At 38.8% G+C, this 25,404-nt stretch overlaps 1 protein-coding gene across 1 annotated transcript in view; it reads right to left on the bottom strand.

Annotated features, from left to right (window-relative positions):
- LOC149278793 (ADP-ribosylation factor-like protein 15) overlaps nt 1-25,404 on the bottom strand; it is a 104,861-nt gene that overhangs the window by 53,318 nt on the left and 26,139 nt on the right. The window lies entirely within an intron of this gene.

Here is a 25,404-nt window from a genome sequence, read left to right as displayed (position 1 = left end):
GCTTACGTTTTTAAGTCAATAATCGGGTATTACGTGCCAAGTGTTTCCGAAGCGGGAATGGGATACGTCTACAGACTTCCCTTTAAAAAGATAACATTTATTCAGTAAACAATATGAGCTCAAATAAATACTTAACCTAAACTGAAAATGACCTCTAGGGTACTTAAAGCATAAATCACTTTTTGAAAGCTTAAAGACTCTCATGAAGTGAATGATTACACAATTTGGGGAAAGAAATTTTTTTTTATAACTAATCGTTGGTTTCTGGAAAGAAAACTAAAATTGCTCGAAACCATCTTTTAGACAGTTTAAAGTCGGTGTTCTACCTACAATGTTAAGCAAATGCATCATAGCAGATCTGCCATCTTTCTTCTGAGGGTTCTGAAGGTCACATAAAAAAACAGCACAGAATTTTATGGCTACATATTCGTGCCTGTTTTTGTTCCGCGTTAAAATATGAATGAAACAATATACATAATTAAAGCAGGGCTTCATAAACCCCAAGAACCAGAGAACGATAGTTCCTAGATAGTTTTGCTGCTTCCACAAGACATTTTGTAGTTATTGAGGTTAGTAAATAAGAAAGCAGGGGGTATTTCTCGTTACACTTATTGCACATGCTCAGTAGTGCCTCCGTGCGAGTGAATTGAAGTGCTTTCTGAGCATGTGCCAGGAGAATGCTTTCCCGCTTACACAGCTCTACCAATTCTGATCTGTTCAGACTGCATATTTCATATTAGAATGGCTGTTATGCGTAATTTCAACTGGGGGAAATGGGGCACCGCTAGTCAGGACACAATCACCCAGACAGACCCTCTGACTACTGAATAGGGCTGAGCTGGTTGGTTAAGACTGTGCCATTCCACAGGTCAGTACGACAAGAGTCAGGGTGTTTGTCTATCAGATTGCGCTCAGATAAAAGAGCCTGAACACGCATACACAGCACATATCCAGCTATTTATAAAACATTACATGCAAACTAGAATCGTTTTTAAAAAAAAGATATTGGTAATACAACGTTTTGGTGGGAGTTCCCATTTCATTGTCATGTGACAAACACAGAGAATGATAAGCGGTTGCCATAGGAACTGAGAAACAGAAACAGCTTCTTAAAAGTTTGTTTGTACATGATGGAACCTTCCAAAGAAAAAAATGAAATGAAAGAAAAAATGATTAAAAAAAAAAAAAAAGGTTTATTTTGTTAAGACACTAGAGGCGGAATTAATGGTAAGTGGAACAGTGCCTTTACACCACCCACAATACCAGATCACTTTCTTTTAGTAAATGAACTGCGACACTTTGACAGGACTTTGCCAAGTAATTTATTTTTCTTTGCACCAGATGCAGTATTTGGCCCCGAGTCCACACACTTGTTTTCAATTTGTACATGTTGGTAAAGGAATGCACAAGAACACACCTTTTTGTTAACTTTCTAGGTGGCTGTCTAATTTATTCACCCCGGGCAATAAAATCCGTGTCTATATGCAGAGTACAGACTGCACCCAGTTCATATCCACATCCCCCACTTTATATTCCTGTCCCTATCTGCACTATTTTGACATGCGACACAACCCGCCCCCCGATTTTCCCAAATAAAGATTAGATTTACATTCTCTGCAGTATTCTATAAATGATCTCAGCTTCAACACCACCATGGTATGATAAAATCTACATGAACAAAATATAGAACAGAGACCCAGATTTAGAAGCCAACCCATTTATTCAGTAGCCAGAGAATGCCTATGTGGGAGTTCTGCATAAACACTAGGGAGTAACATTTCAAGGCAGGATATATCAGTGAGGATCCCCGAATGGTTCTTACCTGCCATCAAATTCTATGTATCTATGTACAAAAACAGCAGAAAAGTTATGTAAAATATGATTCTTCTTTAATATGCCTTAATTACATATAGATATCTAAATAATTCTGCCCATTAGCTACGCCTCTAAGCACACACCTAATAAAAGTGTTCTTTGGCCATTTAAAATGTTATGAAGCATTACACTTTCTACATACATGAGGTAAATCAAATAAAATCGGTGATGACACCACAAAAGCTAAGTCAACTATTGTGGATTGTCAAAAGAACAAAACATCGGTCTTTAAAGTAACCAAAGCTTTTGGAGAATAAAAAAAATGTAATAATGAAAGTCTAAATATGAAAAAAGGAAATACAGGTTATGGTATTTCCACCTATAGAGAATTTTGCCACAATCCCTGCTCCAGACATTAGAAATACGCACCCATTTTTGTTCAAAGCAGCAAAGTATGGCCTAATCATTCGATTGTAAAGTCATCACGATGTGTAATCAATTCAAACAGAACAAAACAAAGTTTCCAAGTTTACATTTTGAATTAAAGTGGTATAAAAGCTGTCTGATCAAAAAGAACATCTTAACAATACAGATCAGACAGTTGAGAACATGTCCGTACACATAGGGCAGACAGAAATTATGTACATCTGGATTACTTTTGGCAAAGCAGCAGCAAAGTGCTTAAGCAATTTAGCAATCTGTCATTAATAATACACATATATTAAAAAATGAATTCTTTAATACTTTTTGCTTATTAGCCCTACATTGATTGTATTTGGTTAATTGGTTTTAGGCCAATATAATAAACTTGAAACGCAACATAACTTGATCAACAACAGCCCATTAGGAAAAGCTAGGGTGGAGGAGATGATATGTACCTAAGCATCACTTTTGATAATAGCCTAGTTTCAATGTTTTACTAGATATGCATAAACAAAGACTGAAAAATAAGTAAGCTTGGCTTTGTTTGCCATAGACAGACAGAATATTGTATAGATTTTATAGAGCTTTGCTGTGATGCTGGCTGCCACAATGTTGGCTTCAGCAGTTTGCTACGAGGCAAGGCGAGGCTCTATTAAATGTTTCCTCTCTTGAAAGCAGCCTTGGCAAGCATACTTTAAAACCCTTTACCTACACTATAGCCTTGGTTTAAATTATTATGTTTAACATGAAGAGGGGGGAAAAAACCTCCTGAGAGAAGGTCCATCAGGTAGCGCCTAATCACTTAAAATCTAATAGTGACCTGGATGCACATACCACCTATGGGTTGACTTTTCCATCACACAACCGAAGAGGAAAAGGGTTGTCTGGCTATCTGGAGTATTATCAAACCATTTAAGAATCCACATGGGCCATTAGACAAAGGTCCCCAAGTTACACAACATCTGCAGACACACACTTTATAAAATTATTATTCTTCAGTGTTATATAATAACAGCGGCTTCAAGCAGAACAATGCAAAATCAACAACAACCTACTTTTTTATTTTTTTATTTTTTTTTTAAGGTTTTTTGAGAACCCAAAAGATGTAAGTGTCTGTTCAAGGCCCTTTGTCCAATACTCTTGCTATTCATTCATAAGTCAACACTCTTTCACATGGTATCAGACAGATTAAAAATCAGGTAGGGAGCAGCCAGTCACGAGACAAGTTTAAACAACAAAATAAATCTCAGGTCAAATTAAGTAAGAAGGAATCTTTTTATTGTTACCCAATTCAAACAGTCTGGGTCCTATGAGCTATAAGTTGAATAGATATCACACGATGCATTTCTAATATTGTTTTAAAAAGTTTTATCAAGTTCAAACACAGAGGAAAACAATATTAACAGAAGTCTCTCTGCTGACAAATAACTTTTCTAAAGAGTCTAAAAATTATGTAATAATTGCATGCATGTACAGTTCCGGGTCAGAAACATTACAAGGAGTAGCGCTATATGAAAAGTAGCAATATGGAATCAACATTAAAACAAGTAAAAACAAATATGTATACAATTTACAGATTATTTTTTTTTGGGGGGGGGGGAATGTAAAAAGGAAGGCATGATTGACAACCAACTGTATGCCAATGAAGTGAAATGGTGTTATGATGCAGAGATCCAATGGGCAAAGCCTCTCTATACAAGACCTTAAAATGGTCTCAAACATTAATGGAGATTCTTCTCTGCAGAGAACATGGCAAATCAGTTAGGACATTTGGTCACCTTCCACTCCCTCCCCCAGTGCAATGTCCTTTCCCTTTTCTATCACCTTGGTCTCTAAGGGTCACTGGAGAAGATAGGTTACCAGGGGAGTGTCCAGCAGAAGGAGGACTTATTGTGTTTATAAAGTCCTGCCAACTCTCTCTCTCTCTCTCTCTCTGAGTCTGCGTGGAGATGATCACAAGGGAGTGGTAATTGTATCACATGTTTACAGGCTTATCCTGCTGTTTCTTTGTTATTTCCATTCAATCAATGAATAGATAGTTTGGTAACAGCATATACTAATTTATAGTAATTTGTATATGTATTGTTAGTTTGTTTAGCCTCTCTTAATAAATATTGTTAATTGCAGAAAACAAGGAGTGTGGACTCTGACTTTACACTCAATAGTTAGTGGTTATTGATAGCATAACAGTGTATATAAATATATATTCATACATTAAATGTTATTCAGTAATCACAGTAAGATACAGACACGTTTTTATATTTATAACATTTGGCGAGCCAGGTAATTATTTTTTACTACTTTTTGCTCACTTGCAAGGGGGGACAATCCAGTTTTCTCCAGATACAAGTGAGCTAAAAGGGACAAAATAACCGAACCGATTTTGTTTTATTTGCTGGAAGCGTTTTCTGCAATACGTCTTGGGCCAAGACGTGAGAGATCCTAAGAGGCAACCAGAGTGAGACGCAATTAGTAAGCCGGACATCATTTCTGGAGGATCGAGTTTAATCCAGACCGAGGATTCAAAGTGGGGTGCACACCATTTGATTGCCTGCAGTCTGAAGACACAAGTCGTGTGAGTAAATTATAATTTGTTTTTTGATATATAAGAATGGAAATTGTAGCACAGTATGCAGAAGCTAGCACTTTTGACCCATTAATGATGGAAAATGAAAATGAATTTAAACAAATGCATAGCTTGTGGTTGCAATGTGAGAAAGAGAATTGCAGAGTAGACAATAAGAAGTGGTGCCTGAATAAAGATAGACTGAAAATCCAGAACTGTATGAAGTTGCTGAAGTTATTGAGGAATCAGTTGAACCGTATACTTGTGGGGCACACTCCTGTGGCCTCCGTAATAAACAACACAAGTAAATATAGTGATTGTCCAACCTGTGGATTAAATGGAGATTATGTAAACACATTAGAGGACAATTACGAAGCGAGAGGAGAGTTGATATCATCCCTTAGAACATGTTTAGCCACGCAAACCCCAGTTGCTGTATGCAGCCAGGGGGAAACATGTGCAGAAGAAGAAGAGGCACAAAGTATTGTAGAGAATGAGAACCCAGGAACAAACATAGGAAACCGTATACTGGATGAGCTAGATAATGGTGGTATTCCTGTATTAACCCCTCTTGTAACAAAGCCAACAATACCACATTTTATGGACCCTTTATCTGTTTCACCTAGTGTTAAAAGCAGGACATCTGCCACCCTGCAAACTGCTAAAATTCTACAGCAGCAGGATAGAGATAAGGTGATGAAACAGCTGATGAAGTTAAAACCCCTTTTTCCCCCATATGACTGCAAAACAGATGTCCTTTCAAACATGTCTAATTTTGAATCAGCAGTTAAACAATATATGCTCTCTCCTAAAGAGGCATGTATGATGCTTAAAATGTGGGCCCCAAGCAGCATTGCATGTAGATTGAATCCACCCATAAATGGCCCTATTAATCGAGACCACGATTGGTTTAAAGATGATAAATGGGGTACAGAGGGAGACAGACTTAGAGCTGTCTCCAAATTTGTAACAGGAGACAGAGATTTAGATAGTCATTCACTTGCTGAGATGAAGGTGAATTTACAAGATGATCCGTGGGTTTTTGCTTCCAAATTTGAGCAAGTCTATCGGCTAACCCACCGCATTCCACCAGATCAAACCCCTCCTGATCTACTGCAATACCTAGTAAAAAAATTCACTTACTTAGACCCCGGAGTGCAGATGATGGCAGAAGAAAAATATACTTTGGAAGGGGTATTGACCATCATAGGGAAGGCCAGGCAGAATTTAATGAGGAAAGGAGTCATAGGACAGCGTAAGGTTGCGATTGTAACTACCAATGAAGGGAAGCAATCTCTACCTGAGATTCCCTTCAGAGGTATTTGTTATTATTGCAATAAACATGGTCACAGACAGAAAGAATGTAGGAAGGCCAAGAGAGACCAAAGGGTGACTGAGGGATGGCATGTTAGTCCATCCCCCTCTGGGTCTGCCAAAGAAAAAAGTGATCAAAGAGTATCTGTAAAGATGAACAGAAATAACATTCCTGAAAAGGCGCATCATTCTAACCCTCTGCCTAGGACCAATCTGTATGGTCCGGCGCGGGAGGCTCTGAGAATGATGGCAGTACAGGGAGCGGTTACTAATGAGCACAAACTGAAACTGGGGGACGAGGCTCCTCTGATTTCATTTTCAGATTGACTAGCACTGGACGATATGGTTCCTATTTGTAAAACATTTAGGGACCATTCTGGACGTCCATACGTGCATGGTATTATGGCAGGACATCACACTAAGATTCTGATTGATACAGGAGCTTCAGTGACATTAACCGATCTACCATTAAGTTCTCCTTCTGGGGCGAAAAAGACATTTCTTGTAGGACTTGGTGGTTCCCAGTCTCAGGCATTTCTTATTCCACAAGTGACCTTGACTTTAAGTGCTCAGTGGAGTAAGGAAATACCAATCTGGCAAAGCAAGAACACTGAAGGTACTATACTGGGTGCAGATGTAATGAGAACAGAAGGAATGCTTGTCGACCTTTGCAATAATGTTTTGTGGAGAGATACAAGAGGGAGAAAGCCTGTTATCTTAGATGATACTGCTTTAAGTCCCGTGGCATCTATTGCCTCTGTTCCTTCAGAAAGAGTGTGGCCCATTACTGAAGACAACTATGATCTGCAGAAATTGGTTATGGATTTCCCTGAAGTTTGGGCTCAGCATAAAAATGATTGTGGCATTCTAAAAGGCAGCAGTATTAATATTGTGGGACCTGATGCTCCTCCACAGAGACAATACAGGTTTCCAACAGAAGCCATTGAACCTGTAGCAGAAATTATTGATCAATTGGAAAAGCAGGGTATCATTAGGAAATGCTCTTCCTCCAACAACTCCCCCTTGTGGCCGGTGCGTAAAGCTAATGGCACATGGAGATTAACTGCAGATTTCCGTATGATAAACAAATTTACCCCACCAGTAACAAATTTGGTTGCTTCTATACCTGAAGTTACATCTAAGTTAAGTGCTACCTGTGAGTGGTATTCAGTACTTGATATCAGCAATGGTTTCTGGAGTATTAAGCTAGCCTCGGAATGTCAATACAAATTTGCTTTCACCTTTAGGAATACTCAGTATACATTTACAACGCTTCCTCAAGGTTTTCATAGCTCTCCAACATATTTCCACCAAGCCCTAGCTAAGGTATTAGAAGTATTTTCTTCTCCATCTAGTATAATACAATATGTAGATGATATCTTACTTCAAACACAGACAGTAGAAGAACATATGGCTTTGTTGAGGGAACTGTTTGGCTTGATTGCAAATGCTGGCCTCAAACTTAACACTTCAAAGGTACAGTTGCTCAGACAACAAGTGACATTTTTGGGAGTGACAATTACAGGAGGCACCAGATGTCCAACTAAAGAAAGAGTAATAGCAATGTTACAAGTCCCCAGACCTTGTAATAAGCAATCTTTAAGGAAGTTTTTGGGACTTGCAAATTTTTCAAGGGAATTCATTGAAGGATTTGCTGAAAAAGCAAAGCCTCTCTATGATCTCCTGAAAGGGGACGATTCAGTACAAATCCCTTGGGGTACAGAACAGGAAGAAGCATTTAGGGTTCTGAAGCAATATCTGGCATCAGCTCCAGCCCTAAGTACAGTGGATGGAGAGGCTCCCTTTGCCCTCCAGACATGTACCTCAGACACCTCTATATCATCTGTGTTACTGCAGGAGAAAGCTGGAAAGTGGAGGCCTGTTGGCTATTTTTCCAGACTTCTATCTCCAGTAGAAAAGGGGTATGATGCATGTGTAAAGGCTCTGTTGGGTGTACATTGGTCAGTGGAAGCTACTGAACACATAGTTGGGTTCAAGCAGTTGTTCCTGCAGACCCCTCACACACCTTTAAAGTTGCTATTTGAAAAATCTCTTAGTGGGGTATCAACACAGCGGCTTACAAGGTGGTTGACAGACCTGCAACATCGTAATATCACTGTACAGCATAATGCAAAATACATTTTGCCACAACTCATGCACATTCAAGGAGAGCCCCATGATTGCACAGATATGCATATTCAGAAAGACACACCACCTAAATTGTTTAGAGACAAATCATCTTCCCAAGATCTACAAATTTACGTAGATGGTTCACGTTTTTGGCATGAGGGAAAATTTCATACTGGGTTTGCAATTTGGGTTCCTTCAGAACAAATATCCCTCAAATTTATGTTGCCACGTTCATTTTCAGCCCAGAGAGCAGAATTAGAAGCCATTTCTATGGCTTGCCATAAATTCGACACACGCCCTATTTGTATCTATAGTGATAGTGCTTATGTCACCAGATCCCTCACAGAGTATCTTCCTATATGGAATTTAAGGGGAATGGTGGACTCAGCAGGGAAGCCTTTGTCACACACTCAAGCACTTCGGAAATTGGTTGATTGGGGACTAAAACACCCTCTACAGGCAGCGGTCATAAAAGTAAAAGCTCATACCAATGCCAGTGATGAGCATTCCCAGGGTAATGCACATGTGGATTTGTTAGCAAAAGAGGCGGCCTTAGATGGAGAATCATGGCATTTGCATGAAAATGACACTGAGACACAGGAAGCATGGGATGAACACTTCACATGCAAAGAATTAGTGACTCAGGTAGCCAAGGTTACTGTACAAGGTTCAGAAGTGCCAGATTTAAAAGAAGAACAAAATAAGGATCCTAACCTTTCTCTTTTGTTACAGAACCAGCAAACACTTCCTACTGGCTACTCTATAAAGGAAGGGTTGTTATGTTACAGTGATCCTAATGACCCACAAGCGAGACTTCTTTTTGTTGTCCCATGCCATTTGCAGAGACCCATTACACAACAAACACATGCTTTTATGGGTCACATTGGACAAAGTGCATTAGAGTATCACCTTAAACAGAAATTTTATTGGCCTGAAATAACAACTTCAGCTTTACACTGTATTCAGGAATGCCTTGTTTGTGCCCAAATAAATCCACGACCCAAGGGACAACGGCCCATACTTCAGAGAGTGCCAGTTGCAGATGGTCCCTGGAAATCAATACAGATTGATTTCATAGGCCCGCTTCCACTGTCCAAGGGGGGCCTCCGGTATGGATTAGTAATTGTGGACACATTCTCCAAGTGGGTTGATGTAATTCCCCTTAGACGGGACTCAGCATTGGCTACAGCCAAAGCATTATGGGAACACGTCTTTCCTTGTTGGGGTTTTCCCGAAATAATTGAATCGGACAGGGGTACCCATTTTACAGGGCAGGTTATGCAAAACCTGTGTTCTTTATTAGGAATACAGCAGAGATTTCATATACCATATCATCCCCAGTCATCCGGTATAGTGGAAAGAATGAATCGTACTCTGAAGTCCAGGTTATCTAAAATGCTGGTACAATATGGCAAATCATGGGTTAACCATCTCCCAGCAGTACTCATGGCTATCAGAGCTACACCCTCTAATGCCACTAGGTGCTCTCCATATGAATTAATGACAGGGAGAAAAATGGCACTAGGCCATCCAGGTGAACCACAACTTTCAACTCCACTGAGAGAATCTGTATCTAGAGACCAGTATCTCTCCCAAATTCAGGAGCAATTAAACTCATTGCTTCACTTTGCTGCCTCCAATATGGCCCCAACAGATTGCAAAATTTTATGCACACCTCAAACTCTGTTTAAGAAGGGGGGATTAGTAATGATTAAAAATTTTCAGAAAAATTCTCCCTGGGATGCAAATTGGGAAGGGCCCTATGTAATTCGAGACACACTGGGCACAACAGTTCTACATGTACAGAGGTCTAACCCCAAAAAGGCCAGAAGGCAGCCTGGATATAAGTGGGTACATGTAGATCAGTGTAAATTATATAAAGGGACTTGTGCTCCAGATACAGAGTTAACTGCTAAGGACTGATGCTTCTGCTTGATCTTTTTAGGTGCCCGAAGTATAACAGCCTGAAATAATATTCTAAGAAGAATGAAGCTCAACATCTTTCTGGTCATGTTGCATTTCCTTAAACAATTGGAACTGAATGCAACTCTTGAACTTAACACAAACTCATTTGACCAACATCCTGAAGGCAATTATACTGGAAACAGCTCTTGGACTGATATAGGCATCACTCCGCCCTCTCGGGACCGCAGAGGGAATTATGCCAATGGAATGGAAGGATGGACTAAAATATGGAGTGGTGACAATGTACATGATCCGTGTTTATATCTAACATTCAGTGGGGGTGGGGGTGTTGTTGAAATTTATGGGGAAATAAGAAATAATTATATTTTGGGATTTTGGGTAGATAACCAGGGCAACCAAGATGATTGGGAATGTAAATGGTCAGATTGGGGAAAATTTACTGTAGTTCTAAGTGGTAGGGATGTTGAAATTCAATCAAATTTTAATAACCCAATTTTCTCCCTAGATAGGAAACTGAAAGAATATTCAGTGACCAAAGTAATAACCAGGACACATATTAAACAAGGTATACGGTGGGAGGTGTCAGCAAATAACTTTGGTGAAGAAGTAAAAGTATATTTGAGTATAGATGAAAGGAGAGACCTAGATCCTACGGCACCTCCTTTGACCTATACTGCCTTTGCTCCATCACCAACAGCTATTGATAACAGACCTATCTGTGAAGGAAAGAGGGCAGTTCCTAGTGGTCCTTTCCAAATTAGTGAGCTGAGACCAATTCCTATACTTAGAAATGCCTCCTTCCAGTTAATTACTTGGGAAGTAAAACTGACTGATTGGTTAGTGTCTACACATTTTCAGAATTGTTCCAGAATTACCTATACTATGGAAAGAGCTTTAATAAGGTGGGCAGAAAGGGGTAGAAGTAGATATAGAAGAGGGATTGTGGACACAGTTCTGGGAGGTGTAGGAACTGGGTTGGGTGTAGTCAATGCAGTAGACATAGCCAGTATGACAACAACATTACAGTCTCAGGGTATGCTGAACACAAAGGATATCCAAACACAAAGAACTATCAATTCCTTAATAGAAGGACTGACCCACAGAGTAATAACAAAACATGGTTTGGCCATACAACACACTGAGGGGACACTGATGGCAGTTATTAACAGACTAAGGAAAGTGTCCTGGGATTTTGTGTGCATTTCCATGCAAGCTGAATTATCAACTGACTTTAAGATTATGGCTCAGGCAATGGAGAATAACCACACACCTTTGGGTAGTGAAAGCCATCCTGAGGTGGGTGACTTTGCCTTGGAACATAAGGAGCTATGGGTTAATAATTGGTTGGGATGCAAGGGTAAGGTGTGCAAAGCCACATCACTTATACCTACTGGGGGCACATATCAAAACATGTATAATGTGCTGTCTATAGGTTCACCTGTCACAGAGTCCCATGTGTTACATCATAATTTGGATTTCCCTAATTTGGCATGGAATGGTTCCTCTTTAGAACAGATAGACATCCTGGGTTGTATTAGATTCACAAACAAAATCTTGTGCCTACCTAATCAAGCCAGAACCATATTTGATTCATGTTGGCATAACCATTCATATTGTAAAGGTTTTATAGAGAAGGTAAATCCTCAAGATATGGTGTATCCTTTGGGTCGGGGGAAGGTATGTTTTGTTTCTTTGAAACCAAATGATGAAGTACAAATTTGGTTTATGCAATGCCATTGGGTGGAGCAGATCACACAGGGAATTTATTGTGTTACTGGATATCCTGTTAGAATAAGGACGCAGCAATTTAATTTTACAGTACCACAGACATTAACAGTTAACAAAACTGTGGGTCCTCCGCGTATGGAAACAAATTTCATAGAGGAGACACCGTGGAAGCAATGGATAAAACAATTAAAGAATGATCATGTATTGTTACAGCATCTACAGAACTTCGGGGAACGTATCCACATAAATTTTCATCATCAGCAACAAGAACTTCAACATATTGAACATTTGTTAACCGACACTTCTAGTGTAACTTGGTGGCAAAAGTTAGCTAATGCATTCTCTAAACAATCAACATGGGGTACTGCTCTGGGGAACCTATTCATACATCCATTTATTATTGTATTGTGTGTTTCTGTAGTATGTATTGTTATTCAAGTTTGTATGTGTTGTTACCTGAAGTCATTGATTGCCAGAGTATATCACCTCCATTATGGAATGCAAATGGAAAGAACTCTGTGAATAGCGGGCTGGGCATGCATACATAGTAGATACACTGCGAGGTACACCCTCCCTCTTGTCTCCAGTGGGTTTTATAGAGTCCAGGGGTCTCATCCACTTCATTGTCAAAAGGAGGGATGTAAAAAGGAAGGCATGATTGACAACCAACTGTATGCCAATGAAGTGAAATGGTGTTATGATGCAGAGATCCAATGGGCAAAGCCTCTCTATACAAGACCTTAAAATGGTCTCAAACATTAATGGAGATTCTTCTCTGCAGAGAACATGGCAAATCAGTTAGGACATTTGGTCACCTTCCACTCCCTCCCCCAGTGCAATGTCCTTTCCCTTTTCTATCACCTTGGTCTCTAAGGGTCACTGGAGAAGATAGGTTACCAGGGGAGTGTCCAGCAGAAGGAGGACTTATTGTGTTTATAAAGTCCTGCCAACTCTCTCTCTCTCTCTCTCTCTGAGTCTGCGTGGAGATGATCACAAGGGAGTGGTAATTGTATCACATGTTTACAGGCTTATCCTGCTGTTTCTTTGTTATTTCCATTCAATCAATGAATAGATAGTTTGGTAACAGCATATACTAATTTATAGTAATTTGTATATGTATTGTTAGTTTGTTTAGCCTCTCTTAATAAATATTGTTAATTGCAGAAAACAAGGAGTGTGGACTCTGACTTTACACTCAATAGTTAGTGGTTATTGATAGCATAACAGTGTATATATATATATATTCATACATTAAATGTTATTCAGTAATCACAGTAAGATACAGACACGTTTTTATATTTATAACAGGGAATGTAATCAAGTTGAATTCCATCCATACACCGTAGAAGACAAATTGCATGTAAACTCACAGGTGACATTGTATAATTATATAACCATGTGCTTCGGTGGACGTGCCTTGTGGGTACATATAGCTCAGGCATCACATAGGACACAATGCACGCTTAGAACATTCATTAGAAATATCTAATTTCGATATAAATAAAAATGATGTTTCTGTTCTGTTGTATTTTATATGTATATACTACGGTCAATTACAGCTTGATAGCTTGTTCACCCATAGCTTACAGAATTGGGCTAGCTGAATGCCAGGAGGGCTGGGGTTTCAGAGACCTCGCAGTTCACTGGCAATTCATAGTCTACAGACCTTGGTGACCTTCTATAAAGAAAATCAGGCAAACTAATACAAGCTAACAAGTCTTTTTCAGCAAGCACCATCCCACCACCACAATATGACCTAGCCTCTGTTCAGCCTTGTCTAGCCATCCTCCCTTAAAACCAAGAAAATGGTCACTAAAGCCATGTCTTCCCCTTCATCAGATCACAGGTTAGTCAAGTGGAACCTTACAAAGGAGGATTCTACTTCAAAATTCTGTCAAATGAGGGGGGAAAAACAGAGAGAAGGGTCATCCAAATCAATGATCAAAGGAATAGAAGAATAGCAAAAAAAATACTTTGGAAAAAACAATGACACTTTTCACAAATTGGAAGACTAGGAAATATCTTCCACTTGACAGAAGAACCCCTTGCCCTTTCATTAACCGACTTCCTTTCCTATAAAAAGGTATAGAAAGCGAAAAAAACTGATCCAACAATATGAGCTTTTAGAAAATAGCAGCCTATGATTGCCTTGTTTTTATGAGATATGGATTATCTATATAGTAACACGGTGGTAAAACAATTGTATACACAACTTAAAGGCAATTATCTCGTCTAGTTTGTCAGCAGGAACAGGCGATGGAACTAGGAGAAGCTGAACAACAACATGTCAGACAATAAATTTACACAATTTAGGGTGCTCTCTATCTTAATACCACTTTATTGTGTACACAAAAGCAGAAAATGCCTTACCCATTTGTTCTTTAGAAGGGTTGCTCAAAAGACCACACAGATTTCGTTTGAGAAGACATAATGGACAGAGACTGCCCTCACCATTACCTTCTTTGCAACAATTTTATATGGTTGAGTTGACTTTTAGACTGCTCAACAAAGCTAACCTTAGCAGGACCCAAATGAAAAAAAGAAAAAAAAAAAAAAAGTAGGAGTTCAGTCTGTGTGCTTTCCCGTATTCTTTATGTAGTGACCAAGACGCTTAATAAGCATTTATTGAAAACTGGTTAGAATTAAAAAGCAAGCACTGACTTAACACAATTTAGTAAATGGATACGGAAAATTAAAGGAAATTGGACAGCTCAAATGAACATAAGGTACGTATCTGAGAAGTTTAATAAATATATAGTTACCAAGCTTTACGAGTTTAGAACCTGACAGAAGAAAATGAAAGAAAAAAAAATCCCAATATCAACATAGGTTGCAATTTCCAGTGGCAGAAAACAGACTCCTCCGCTGTTTCCTTTCCTTTAAAATTGCCTAATGATCCTTAACTCATTGATGTCCAACAAAAGAGTGGGATCTCATATCTGAATCTGAAAAGCTGACCTGACAGGCAAAGACCTTTTAACACAAAGCAAGCGACTGAACAGGGACCCGACTGGCATTGGGGTCACCCGGTGATTCAGCCACACACTGGGAATAGATAAAAAGACTGGGAATTAATCTTCATCAACCAACTATAATCACGGGTGTCGAAACAGAGGCCAAGAGTCCGGATGTGGCCCCTTAAAAGGATTTGATCTAGAACTTGATGACAAAGTCAGGGTGCCCTAGGAAAAGATCTACCAGAGGACAAAGGTTAAAGGGTATGAGGCTGCAGGGAGACTAATTTGAAGACGGGCATCCCAAACACCACCATTAATAGGAGTTATGCTTTTCACAACAGTTTAAGAACAGCAAAGCAGTGGTCATTTTTAAAGTGTTTGTTCGCTGTATTGTAGAAAATTCAATACAAAACTAGCTTTGGAGGCTCTATAAGTGGAAATATCACCTGTTTAACTAAATTCATTTTAAAAACGAGCTAGCACAATTGTTTGAGATTTTTTTTAATCTATAACAAAGGGAGAATATTAGCATACAAGTTAAGCTTGTCAAGGCACCTTTTGCCACAAATATCAATTAGGGCTTTAGATTTGCTAGCAGAGTCAAGCAGCTTTCCCTAATGGGAAATTGTAAAATTTTACAAGTACCAGAATTACAAAGAAAAATGTAAAAGCTTTAGATATTTAAATGTTGGATCAATGAATTACCCAACTTTAAGAACTATTATCACTAACCCAGCCACACTTCCTTAAAACGGAGGAAAAATGCTAGTTTAATGTCACGGGGGGGGGGGGGGGGAACGGAAAAAAAAAGGAAACTCGCTGTTTTGTCATCTTTTGGATCAACAACAGGATTTAACCTGATGGACTTATGTATCCTAAGCTAAATCACTGTTACCATATATCACCCCAAAGAGAACAGATCGGAAAATGTCTCATAATAAAGTTCCAATCCAATTAGAAGAAATGAAAAAGGAAACCATATAGTGGTTCAGTTGGACCTCCCCCGGGTTAGCCCCCCCATATTAAATTTTTTTACAAAAGATCATGGCATTTGTTAGATCATTGTTAGATCAGGTTTGATCAACTGTTTTTTTCGTTAGATCTACTCTAAAATAGGCAATATTAACAATCTTTTTCAGGGGGGGCTAACCCGTAGCCAGCCCCCCCTCAACAAAAATTTCAACAAAATGTTACTGATTATGATAGCTCTACGTTAGATCAGGTTTGATCAGACAACATTTTTGTTAGATCTAGTCTAATTACTGAGATATTGCATATTTAATGAGGGGGGGCTGGCCCCCCCTCAACTGAAATTTGGATTTTTTTTAATGGATCTTGGTAGATATTCGTTAGATCAGGTTAGATCAACAGTTTTTTTCGTTAGATCTACCACGCAGGAGGCGGTATTCACAATCTTATTTTGTGTGCGGGGGATGGGTACACATACGGTCTGGCCCCCCCTCAACTGAAATTTGGATTTTTTTTAATGGATCTTGGTAGATATTCGTTAGATCAGGTTAGATCAACTGTTTTTTTCGTTAGATCTATCACACAGGAGGCGATATTCACAATCCTATTTTGTGTGCGGGGGATGGGTATACATAGGGGCTGGCCCCCCCTCAACTGAAATTTGGATTTTTTTTAATGGATCTTGGTAGATATTCGTTAGATCAGGTTAGATCAACAGTTTTTTTCGTTAGATCTATCACACAGGAGGCGATATTCACAATCCTATTTTGTGTGCGGGTAATGGGTATACATAGGGGCTGGCCCCCCCTCAACTGAAATTTGGATTTTTTTTAATGGATCTTGGTAGATATTCGTTAGATCAGGTTAGATCAACAGTTTTTTTCGTTAGATCTACCACGCAGGAGGCGGTATTCACAATCCTATTTTGTGTGCGGGGGATGGGTACACATACGGTCTGGCCCCCCCTCAACTGAAATTTGGATTTTTTTTAATGGATCTTGGTAGATATTCGTTAGATCAGGTTAGATCAACAGTTTTTTTCGTTAGATCTATCACACAGGAGGCGATATTCACAATCCTATTTTGTGTGCGGGTAATGGGTATACATAGGGGCTGGCCCCCCCTCAACTGAAATTTGGATTTTTTTTAATGGATCTTGGTAGATATTCGTTAGATCAGGTTAGATCAACAGTTTTTTTCGTTAGATCTACCACGCAGGAGGCGGTATTCACAATCCTATTTTGTGTGCGGGGGATGGGTACACATACGGTCTGGCCCCCCCTCAACTGAAATTTGGAATTTTTTTCATGTATTTTGGTAGATATTCATTAGATCCGGTTAGATCAACTGTTTTTTTTGTTAGATCTATCACACAAGAGGGGGTATTGACAATCCTATATAGTGTGCGGGGGGATGGGAATACATATGGGTTGTCCCTCCAACCGAAACAAACTGTTGATCTAACCAGATCTAACGAATATCTACCAAAATCCATAATTGTTTTTCCAAATTTCAGTTGAGGGGGGGCCAGCCCGTATGTATACCCATCCCCCCGCACATAAAATAGGATTGTGAATACCGCCTCCTGCGTGGTAGATCTAACGAAAAAAACAGTTGATCTAACCGGATCTAACGAATATCTACCAAAATCCATTAAAAAAAATCCAAATTTCAGTTGAGGGGGGGCCAGCCCCTATGTATACCCATTACCCGCACACAAAATAGGATTGTGAATATCGCCTCCTGTGTGATAGATCTAACGAAAAAAACTGTTGATCTAACCTGATCTAACGAATATCTACCAAGATCCATTAAAAAAAATCCAAATTTCAGTTGAGGGGGGGCCAGCCCCTATGTATACCCATCCCCCGCACACAAAATAGGATTGTGAATATCGCCTCCTGTGTGATAGATCTAACGAAAAAAACAGTTGATCTAACCTGATCTAACGAATATCTACCAAGATCCATTAAAAAAAATCCAAATTTCAGTTGAGGGGGGGCCAGACCGTATGTGTACCCATCCCCCGCACACAAAATAGGATTGTGAATACCGCCTCCTGCGTGGTAGATCTAACGAAAAAAACTGTTGATCTAACCTGATCTAACGAATATCTACCAAGATCCATTAAAAAAAATCCAAATTTCAGTTGAGGGGGGGCCAGCCCCTATGTATACCCATCCCCCGCACACAAAATAGGATTGTGAATATCGCCTCCTGTGTGATAGATCTAACGAAAAAAACTGTTGATCTAACCTGATCTAACGAATATCTACCAAGATCCATTAAAAAAAATCCAAATTTCAGTTGAGGGGGGGCCAGCCCCTATGTATACCCATCCCCCGCACACAAAATAGGATTGTGAATATCGCCTCCTGTGTGATAGATCTAACGAAAAAAACTGTTGATCTAACCTGATCTAACGAATATCTACCAAGATCCATTAAAAAAAATCCAAATTTCAGTTGAGGGGGGGCCAGCCCCTATGTATACCCATCCCCCGCACACAAAATAGGATTGTGAATATCGCCTCCTGTGTGATAGATCTAACGAAAAAAACTGTTGATCTAACCTGATCTAACGAATATCTACCAAGATCCATTAAAAAAAAATCAAAATTTCAGTTGAGGGGGGGCCAGACCGTATGTGTACCCATCCCCCGCACACAAAATAGGATTGTGAATACCGCCTCCTGCGTGGTAGATCTAACGAAAAAAACAGTTGATCTAACCTGATCTAACGAATATCTACCAAGATCCATTAAAAAAAATCCAAATTTCAGTTGAGGGGGGGCCAGCCCCCCCTCATTAAATATGCAATATCTCAGTAATTAGACTAGATCTAACAAAAATGTTGTCTGATCAAACCTGATCTAACGTAGAGCTATCATAATCAGTAACATTTTGTTGAAATTTTTGTTGAGGGGGGGCTGGCTACGGGTTAGCCCCCCCTGAAAAAGATTGTTAATATTGCCTATTTTAGAGTAGATCTAACGAAAAAAACAGTTGATCAAACCTGATCTAACAATGATCTAACAAATGCCATGATCTTTTGTAAAAAAATTTAATATGGGGGGGCTAACCCGGGGGAGGTTTCAGTTGGTGTTTTCAGTTTAATAACTAAGTCCAGAGGGTAAATTCTGACATGGAAAAATGATGATGCATTTGTTTACCCCAATAGTTCAAGTATGGAAATAAAGCTTCATTAGCCTTCATAATTGCACTGGACTAAAAAAAAGGGACTTGGGAGATGAAAAATAAACTTGTCACAATGAATGTTTTAAGATATAGACTTGTTGTGTTGTAATATTCATCTTGCATTTCAAAGGACCCCCCCCCCCCAAAAAAAGGATTTTATTGTATTTTACAACAGATCAAAACAAAAGAACAAAATGTGTAGTTTCTATCTCAATGCTACCTACGGTTGTTCTAGATAACAGTACGTGCCCAATTTAGACCACTCCACATTTCAAAAGACAAGATGGGCACCTCTGCTTTAGGGTTATAGCTAGAAAAAAAATGTGTTTTATTGACAATTTCACAAAATCTATTATTTTGAGCCTTTACTATACACAAAGATGTAGAACTCATAACACAGTCTTTAGTGGAAAGATCGATTTCTACCCTGATCAACGTGCATTTGTACATAATTTAGGAACAATGGCATGACCTAGAGAGACATTTTAGATCACTGGGAAACGCAAGGGGATTTCACACTTTCTATCAGTTCTTGTACATTTGAAATGTTTCTAATGTACAAAATGCTTTATACCAACCTCAGAACTTATAAATCAACACACACAAAAAAAATACATACAAAGTGCGGCGGGAGAATACAATAGTTTTCAGACACTAAAGGGAGTTGTCCAACTACTCATACAATAGGAATGTATGCTACCCTATGTACCACATGACAAAAGTATAGGGCTACATTATACAGCCAAAAGAGTTTACAATGTTTGAAATTCTCCTTTGATTTATAGTAAAGATTTATTGGGTGACAGCTTATGTCGCAAGGGAAAAGTAGATTTTTGTGTAAAATCCAATATATTTTAGAATACTATAGCTTATACTATGTGTATTTGGTTTAAACACCAACTATTGAACAGGGTTATTCCATGATAAACAGAAATATTCACATGGGCCCATACCGCTAATCAGCTAACACATGAATCAAATTACACTACAATCAATGGAACATTTTGGTATTTTCCATTTAAAATGTATTGCTTTAAATACCGTATTTGCTCGATTATAAGATGACCATGATTATAAGACGACCCCCAAAAATCTAAATATTAATTTAGGAAAAAAAACAAAGCCTGAATATAAGACTACCCTATAGGAAAAAAGTTTTACTAGTAAATATTAATTCATGTAAACTATTTTTTCATATTTAATAAAAGCTATGATTGAGAAAAATATATATTTTTTTATTTCCTTTTATTTGCCAACCTGCCCCCCCAGTTATGCACATCTGCCCCCAGAAATGCCTTATACCCCCCTATTTGCCACTCTGCCCCATGATGTGCCTTTTAACCCTCTATATACCACTCTGCCTCCAGAAATGTCTTATACCCTCCTATATGCCCCTCTGCCCCATGATATGCCTTATACCCCTATATGCCACACCACTCTGACATATAGGGGGTTAAAATGCATTTCTGGAGATAGCAGTTTATATATAATATATATATATATATATATATTATATATAAACTGCTAACAGCAATCACACTCCTATCAAGCCAAGGCAGCCAGTGCATGCTGGAAGCTGGGGATGATAGTAGTGTGATTACAGCCTCCCTATGCCATGCTACCACCCCCACCCCCCTTACACATCCATGCTATCACACACACTCATTCACAAACATTTAAATACTCATTCATTCCATTAATCACACATACTTGCTCAAACCCCCCAACCCCCTTACCTGAACTGCAGATCTCCCACTTGCAGACTTCTGCAGGGGCCCGGCTGTGCGAGCAACTTCTCTGGCCCCGCCCCCAGAGGAAGGAGGGGGAGGTAGATTATGTGAGGAGTTATGTGCTAGGTTCCTGTTCTCCTGCTTCTAGTAGCAGAGACGCTGCTCGCGACCAAAGCCCAGTAAGACATTTTTTTGGGGTCTGATTAGAAGACGACCTCGATAATACGATGACGGGTATTTTTCAGAGCATTTGCTCTGGAAAAAACCTCGTCTTATAAATCGAGCAAATACGGTACTTCCACATTAAAAGGCTTATGGGCACCTTTCAGCTGCGGATGGCTAAAGAAAGGCCTTCATCTATTCACATGGACCCACAAAAAAATAAAAAATTTGAATTATATATAATCCTTAAAAAAAAAAAAAATCAAAAAAAAAAAATCTCTGCACTCACTAATTCATATACAATGTGTCCGTAATCCTGATCTTACAACCTGCCAGGTTTGTAAATTTGTAAATTTACTTCTAGTAGAAAAAAAATGTATTGAACTTCTTACAATGAAGGAGAAATTGAATACATTTGAGGATATTAGCTAATATTTTTCCCAAAAAAGGTGAATAAACCAAGCATCTGCTCAAAGCATCTCTGGCTACTAATCAGCTTCTTCAGACAGAGTCGTAGGGTCTTGGTGAGAAAATGTTCCCACTTAAAGTTAATAAGGATTGTTATACGGCTCTCATTTTCCAAATAGTATAAATAAGTAAAAAATTATGTTTCATTCACAAGAACGCAAATAAGCCTCTGGTGCTGACGGAAATATATAAAGTGGTCTGTATTCCTATATGTAATCAAATGAAAATGTTGAAATCTGAAAGAGAATTGAGCATCTCGCCTTAAGAACTAGAATGATGATAACCTCCCCCCCAAAAAAATACATTGGTACTATTCTACTTGTGCAATAGAAAAGTAGACTTTAAAAATTATCAATCCCATTATTAGTAGACCCATTTTCACTATTGCCGAGGATTGATGACGTGAAAACATGTAGAGTTTAAAGAGCCCTGTTATTTAGACCTATGCCGTCTTTGTATTTGGCATTTTCAATTAATATTTTACATTAAATAATATTAACAACATATGAAGTCTGCATCAAAGTCTAAGAGTTCAACATTTAATGGAAAAACTTCTATATTTTAAAAATTGCAGAAAGTATGCAATTAGTAACAATGATGGAATAATGTCAAACAGATGAAGGGCAGGAAGCAAAGTCATTCACTCTTATTTAAGCTTCTCCTCATCACTCAGTGAAAGGTTTACCACCAAGTTCACCACGTTTCCTGCTAAAGAACCACACAGAAAAGCTTCTTTCCTTCTGTCAGCTGACTTCCCAGCACATTATTAGCAAACCATTATAACAGGCCACACTTAGCACGGACAGAAATGCACTTATAGACACTGGACAAGCTGAAACACCGCTATGTCGGAAGCATGTATAACTCTTAAAAATAACAAACCCTTAATCAGTTTAGGGGCCTGTATGTCAATGAGGAATGATGTGACAAGGAAAACATAGCATACTTAAGCAGATATTTAGACACACGTGAAATAAAACATTAATGCATTTTAGTGTGCACAGTAATTTGGCATTTGAAAGACAATTAAATATGCAATAATACGTTCCTTTTCGTATGTGCTACACACATTCAAGCATGTTGTTTTTATCAGAAATAACTCCTAAATAAACTTCGACCCTGCAAAGATTTGCAGCACTGAAATCTTACTCCATAGTGGTGCTTTAATGATTAAGTGCACTACACACTAAACCCACATTTCATATTTATTTAAACCCTCAAGGACAGAGCTGTTCTGAAAGGTACAAAAAATTAAAAGAACAATGGCTGTGGTGTTGCCATTTAGCTGTACTTTTCTTTTCTCACATTTAGAGTACCCACACAAATGATGTATTGTTGTTTTCCAGGACACGAAGGGCTTTCTTTAGATACCATTTTTTGATCATATTTATTTTACTATAAGTGTGAATTATAAATTATGGTGAAAATTAAGGAAAAACAAAAGACATCCTAACTTATTTGAAAAACATATTTTACTCACCTACAAAAGCTAATGACAAAAACATACAACTTGAATCTAATTTGTCCTAAGTGTTATGTTACTTTGCAAGTTATAAAGGCATTAAGTACAAGTAGCATACAAGTTGCCATTTCAATACCATTTTTTTCATTATCTGGTCATTCTGCCCCATGTCCTATTTGTGACATCTTTGTAGCCAGTCAGTTCAATTTACCCCCATGAAATCATACATTTTTTAAAACTAGACACCCCACGGGTATTTCACAAGCCAATATTTTAACTCTTTTTTGAAGATACAGAGCTGATTTTAAGACTTGCTTATCAAGAAAAAACATTTTATATACATCTCTCTTACATATATATATAAAATTTATTTTTACAATTTGAACTGCATTGCTCTCCTGATGGCGACATCACTGGAGAGTTATTCATAAATGTTACTACATTTTTATTAAATTTTTTACTATTTTTTATTTTACAAATCGCACTGTGGTTGCACTGACCTGCACGGATGAATGGAGCACCTGTATTCAACTCAGAGTTCGAGAGTCTCTCCAGACTCTTATTTTTTAAGGGGTGCCACCATCATGCATGACGCAACATCTCTAGCTATGGCGCTTGTGGCTACTCTCCAGAGCCGTTACAGTGCCAGGCACATCAATTGTCATTAAGGGATGGAAACATAAATCTGGTCCGGTGTTTAGATCATCCAAGTCTAATCTAATTCATACTGTGCACACAAATATAAAAAATGATTTGTCATCTATTTTTGTATACAGGAGCCGCCATGTTGCTTCTGCATGATGCAGATGTTCTACTCAATGACATTTACAGCTGTTTAATGTCACACAAGATTCATAACCATTCTTCGGTTCTAGATTTGTAAATCTTTAATATGCTAAAATAATGCGTTGTGTTGCGGACACCTGACCATCACACCCATGCGTGCTTGTTGGACATCAGATTCCAAAACCATGGGCTTTAATATGGAGTTAGGCCCCACCTTTGTGGATAAAACAGCCTCCTCTCTTCTGGGAAGGATTTCCACAAGATTTTGGTGTGTGCGAATTTGTGCCCATTCAGCAAAAAGGCCATATGTGAAGCCAGGCACTGATGTTGGTCGAGAAGGCCTGGCTCGCAACCAACATTCTCATTCATCCCAAATGTGTTAAAAGTCAGGGCTCTCTGCAGGCCACTGGAATTTCCTTACACAAACCATGTCTTTATGGACCTTGCCTTTTGCACAGGGGGCACAGTCATGCTGGAATAGGAAAGGGCCTTCCTCAAACCAGTGCCACTTAAGCGTAAGCATACAATTGCCTACAATGTCTTTATATGCTGTAGAATTAACATTATCCAAAACCTTGAAAACACAGGCCCAGGCCATTATCCCTCTTACAAACTTTACGGTAGTCATTAGTTAGAGTTCCTCTGACATCTGCCAAACTCAGATTTGTCCATCAGATTTCCAGAACGTTAAGGGATTCATCACCCCAGAGAACACTTTTCAATTGTTCCAAAGTCGAGTTGCTTTACACCACTCCAGCCGACGCTTGGCATTGTGCATGATTATCTTTGGCTTATGTGCAGCTGCTCAGCCATAGAAACGCATTTTGTGAAGCTCCTGATGCACAGCGCTTGTGCTGATGTTGCTTCCAGAGGAAGTTTGGAGCTCTGTACCGAGTGATGCTATAGAACATTTGTACACACTACACCCTACCCTATTGATAATTTGGTTCAGTTCGACTAGGCACACCTACACACATTTACCGCCAGACCTGTTGAAGCTAAACATGAATTAAATGGAACTTGTCTTGCAAAGTGAAGTAGGCGAAAAAGCCGATGATGGTTGGTTGATGTAGAATCTTGCAGAAACGGTCAAGAAGGGCAGTGGTCTTTCCTCATCCCAAAATAACATGTTTTAAAAAGCAAACAAACAAAAAAAAAAAAAACTTAAGGGCACAAGTCACTTATGCTGTGCTTTTGCTTAAGATACACCAATCACTAGTGTGGCAAATATACAAATTAAAATAGTTCTGGCCTCATGTAGTTTATCTTGCCAGAGGTGAAGCCTGTATGTCAAAAGGATAAGAGCAGGTCCAACATTATGCTGGCCCTTTGTGCCAGTTGAGTCTGAGCAGCCAGGAGTATTCATGGGACTTACCTCTCAAATATTCTAAAGCATATACCATGTAATGCTCTCGCACAGACTGTAGAGTTTTGCCCCATATCTTGAACTCTGAGGAGATATTATGTGAATGGAAGTACCCGGGCATTCTCTTCTGGGCTATGTAGGTCACCACTAGTGGTTAGAATTAAGAGATCTGAGCAGGTCAGCATATCTGACCCTGTTCATGATATAAAGAACAAAGGGGCTTGATAATACGAGGTTTATGCTCCAATACAAATGTATGGTGTTTTTCTTATTTATTTTTACCAATCATTAGGGACAATGTCCAAATTCTTTTCAATTGCATGCTGACCAGTGGGTTGCTAAGCATCACTTTTGCATGAGCCTGGGCTGACTGCTATATTCTGGGTAGCATCAATTTAGGTGATT

This window comes from Sceloporus occidentalis, unplaced genomic scaffold (genome assembly GCF_023333645.1).
Source record: "Sceloporus occidentalis isolate IW3139 unplaced genomic scaffold, rSceOcc1.0.p SCAF_180, whole genome shotgun sequence".
Lineage (NCBI taxonomy): Eukaryota > Metazoa > Chordata > Lepidosauria > Squamata > Phrynosomatidae > Sceloporus > Sceloporus occidentalis.
This window is presented reverse-complemented; position numbering and strand designations above follow the sequence as displayed.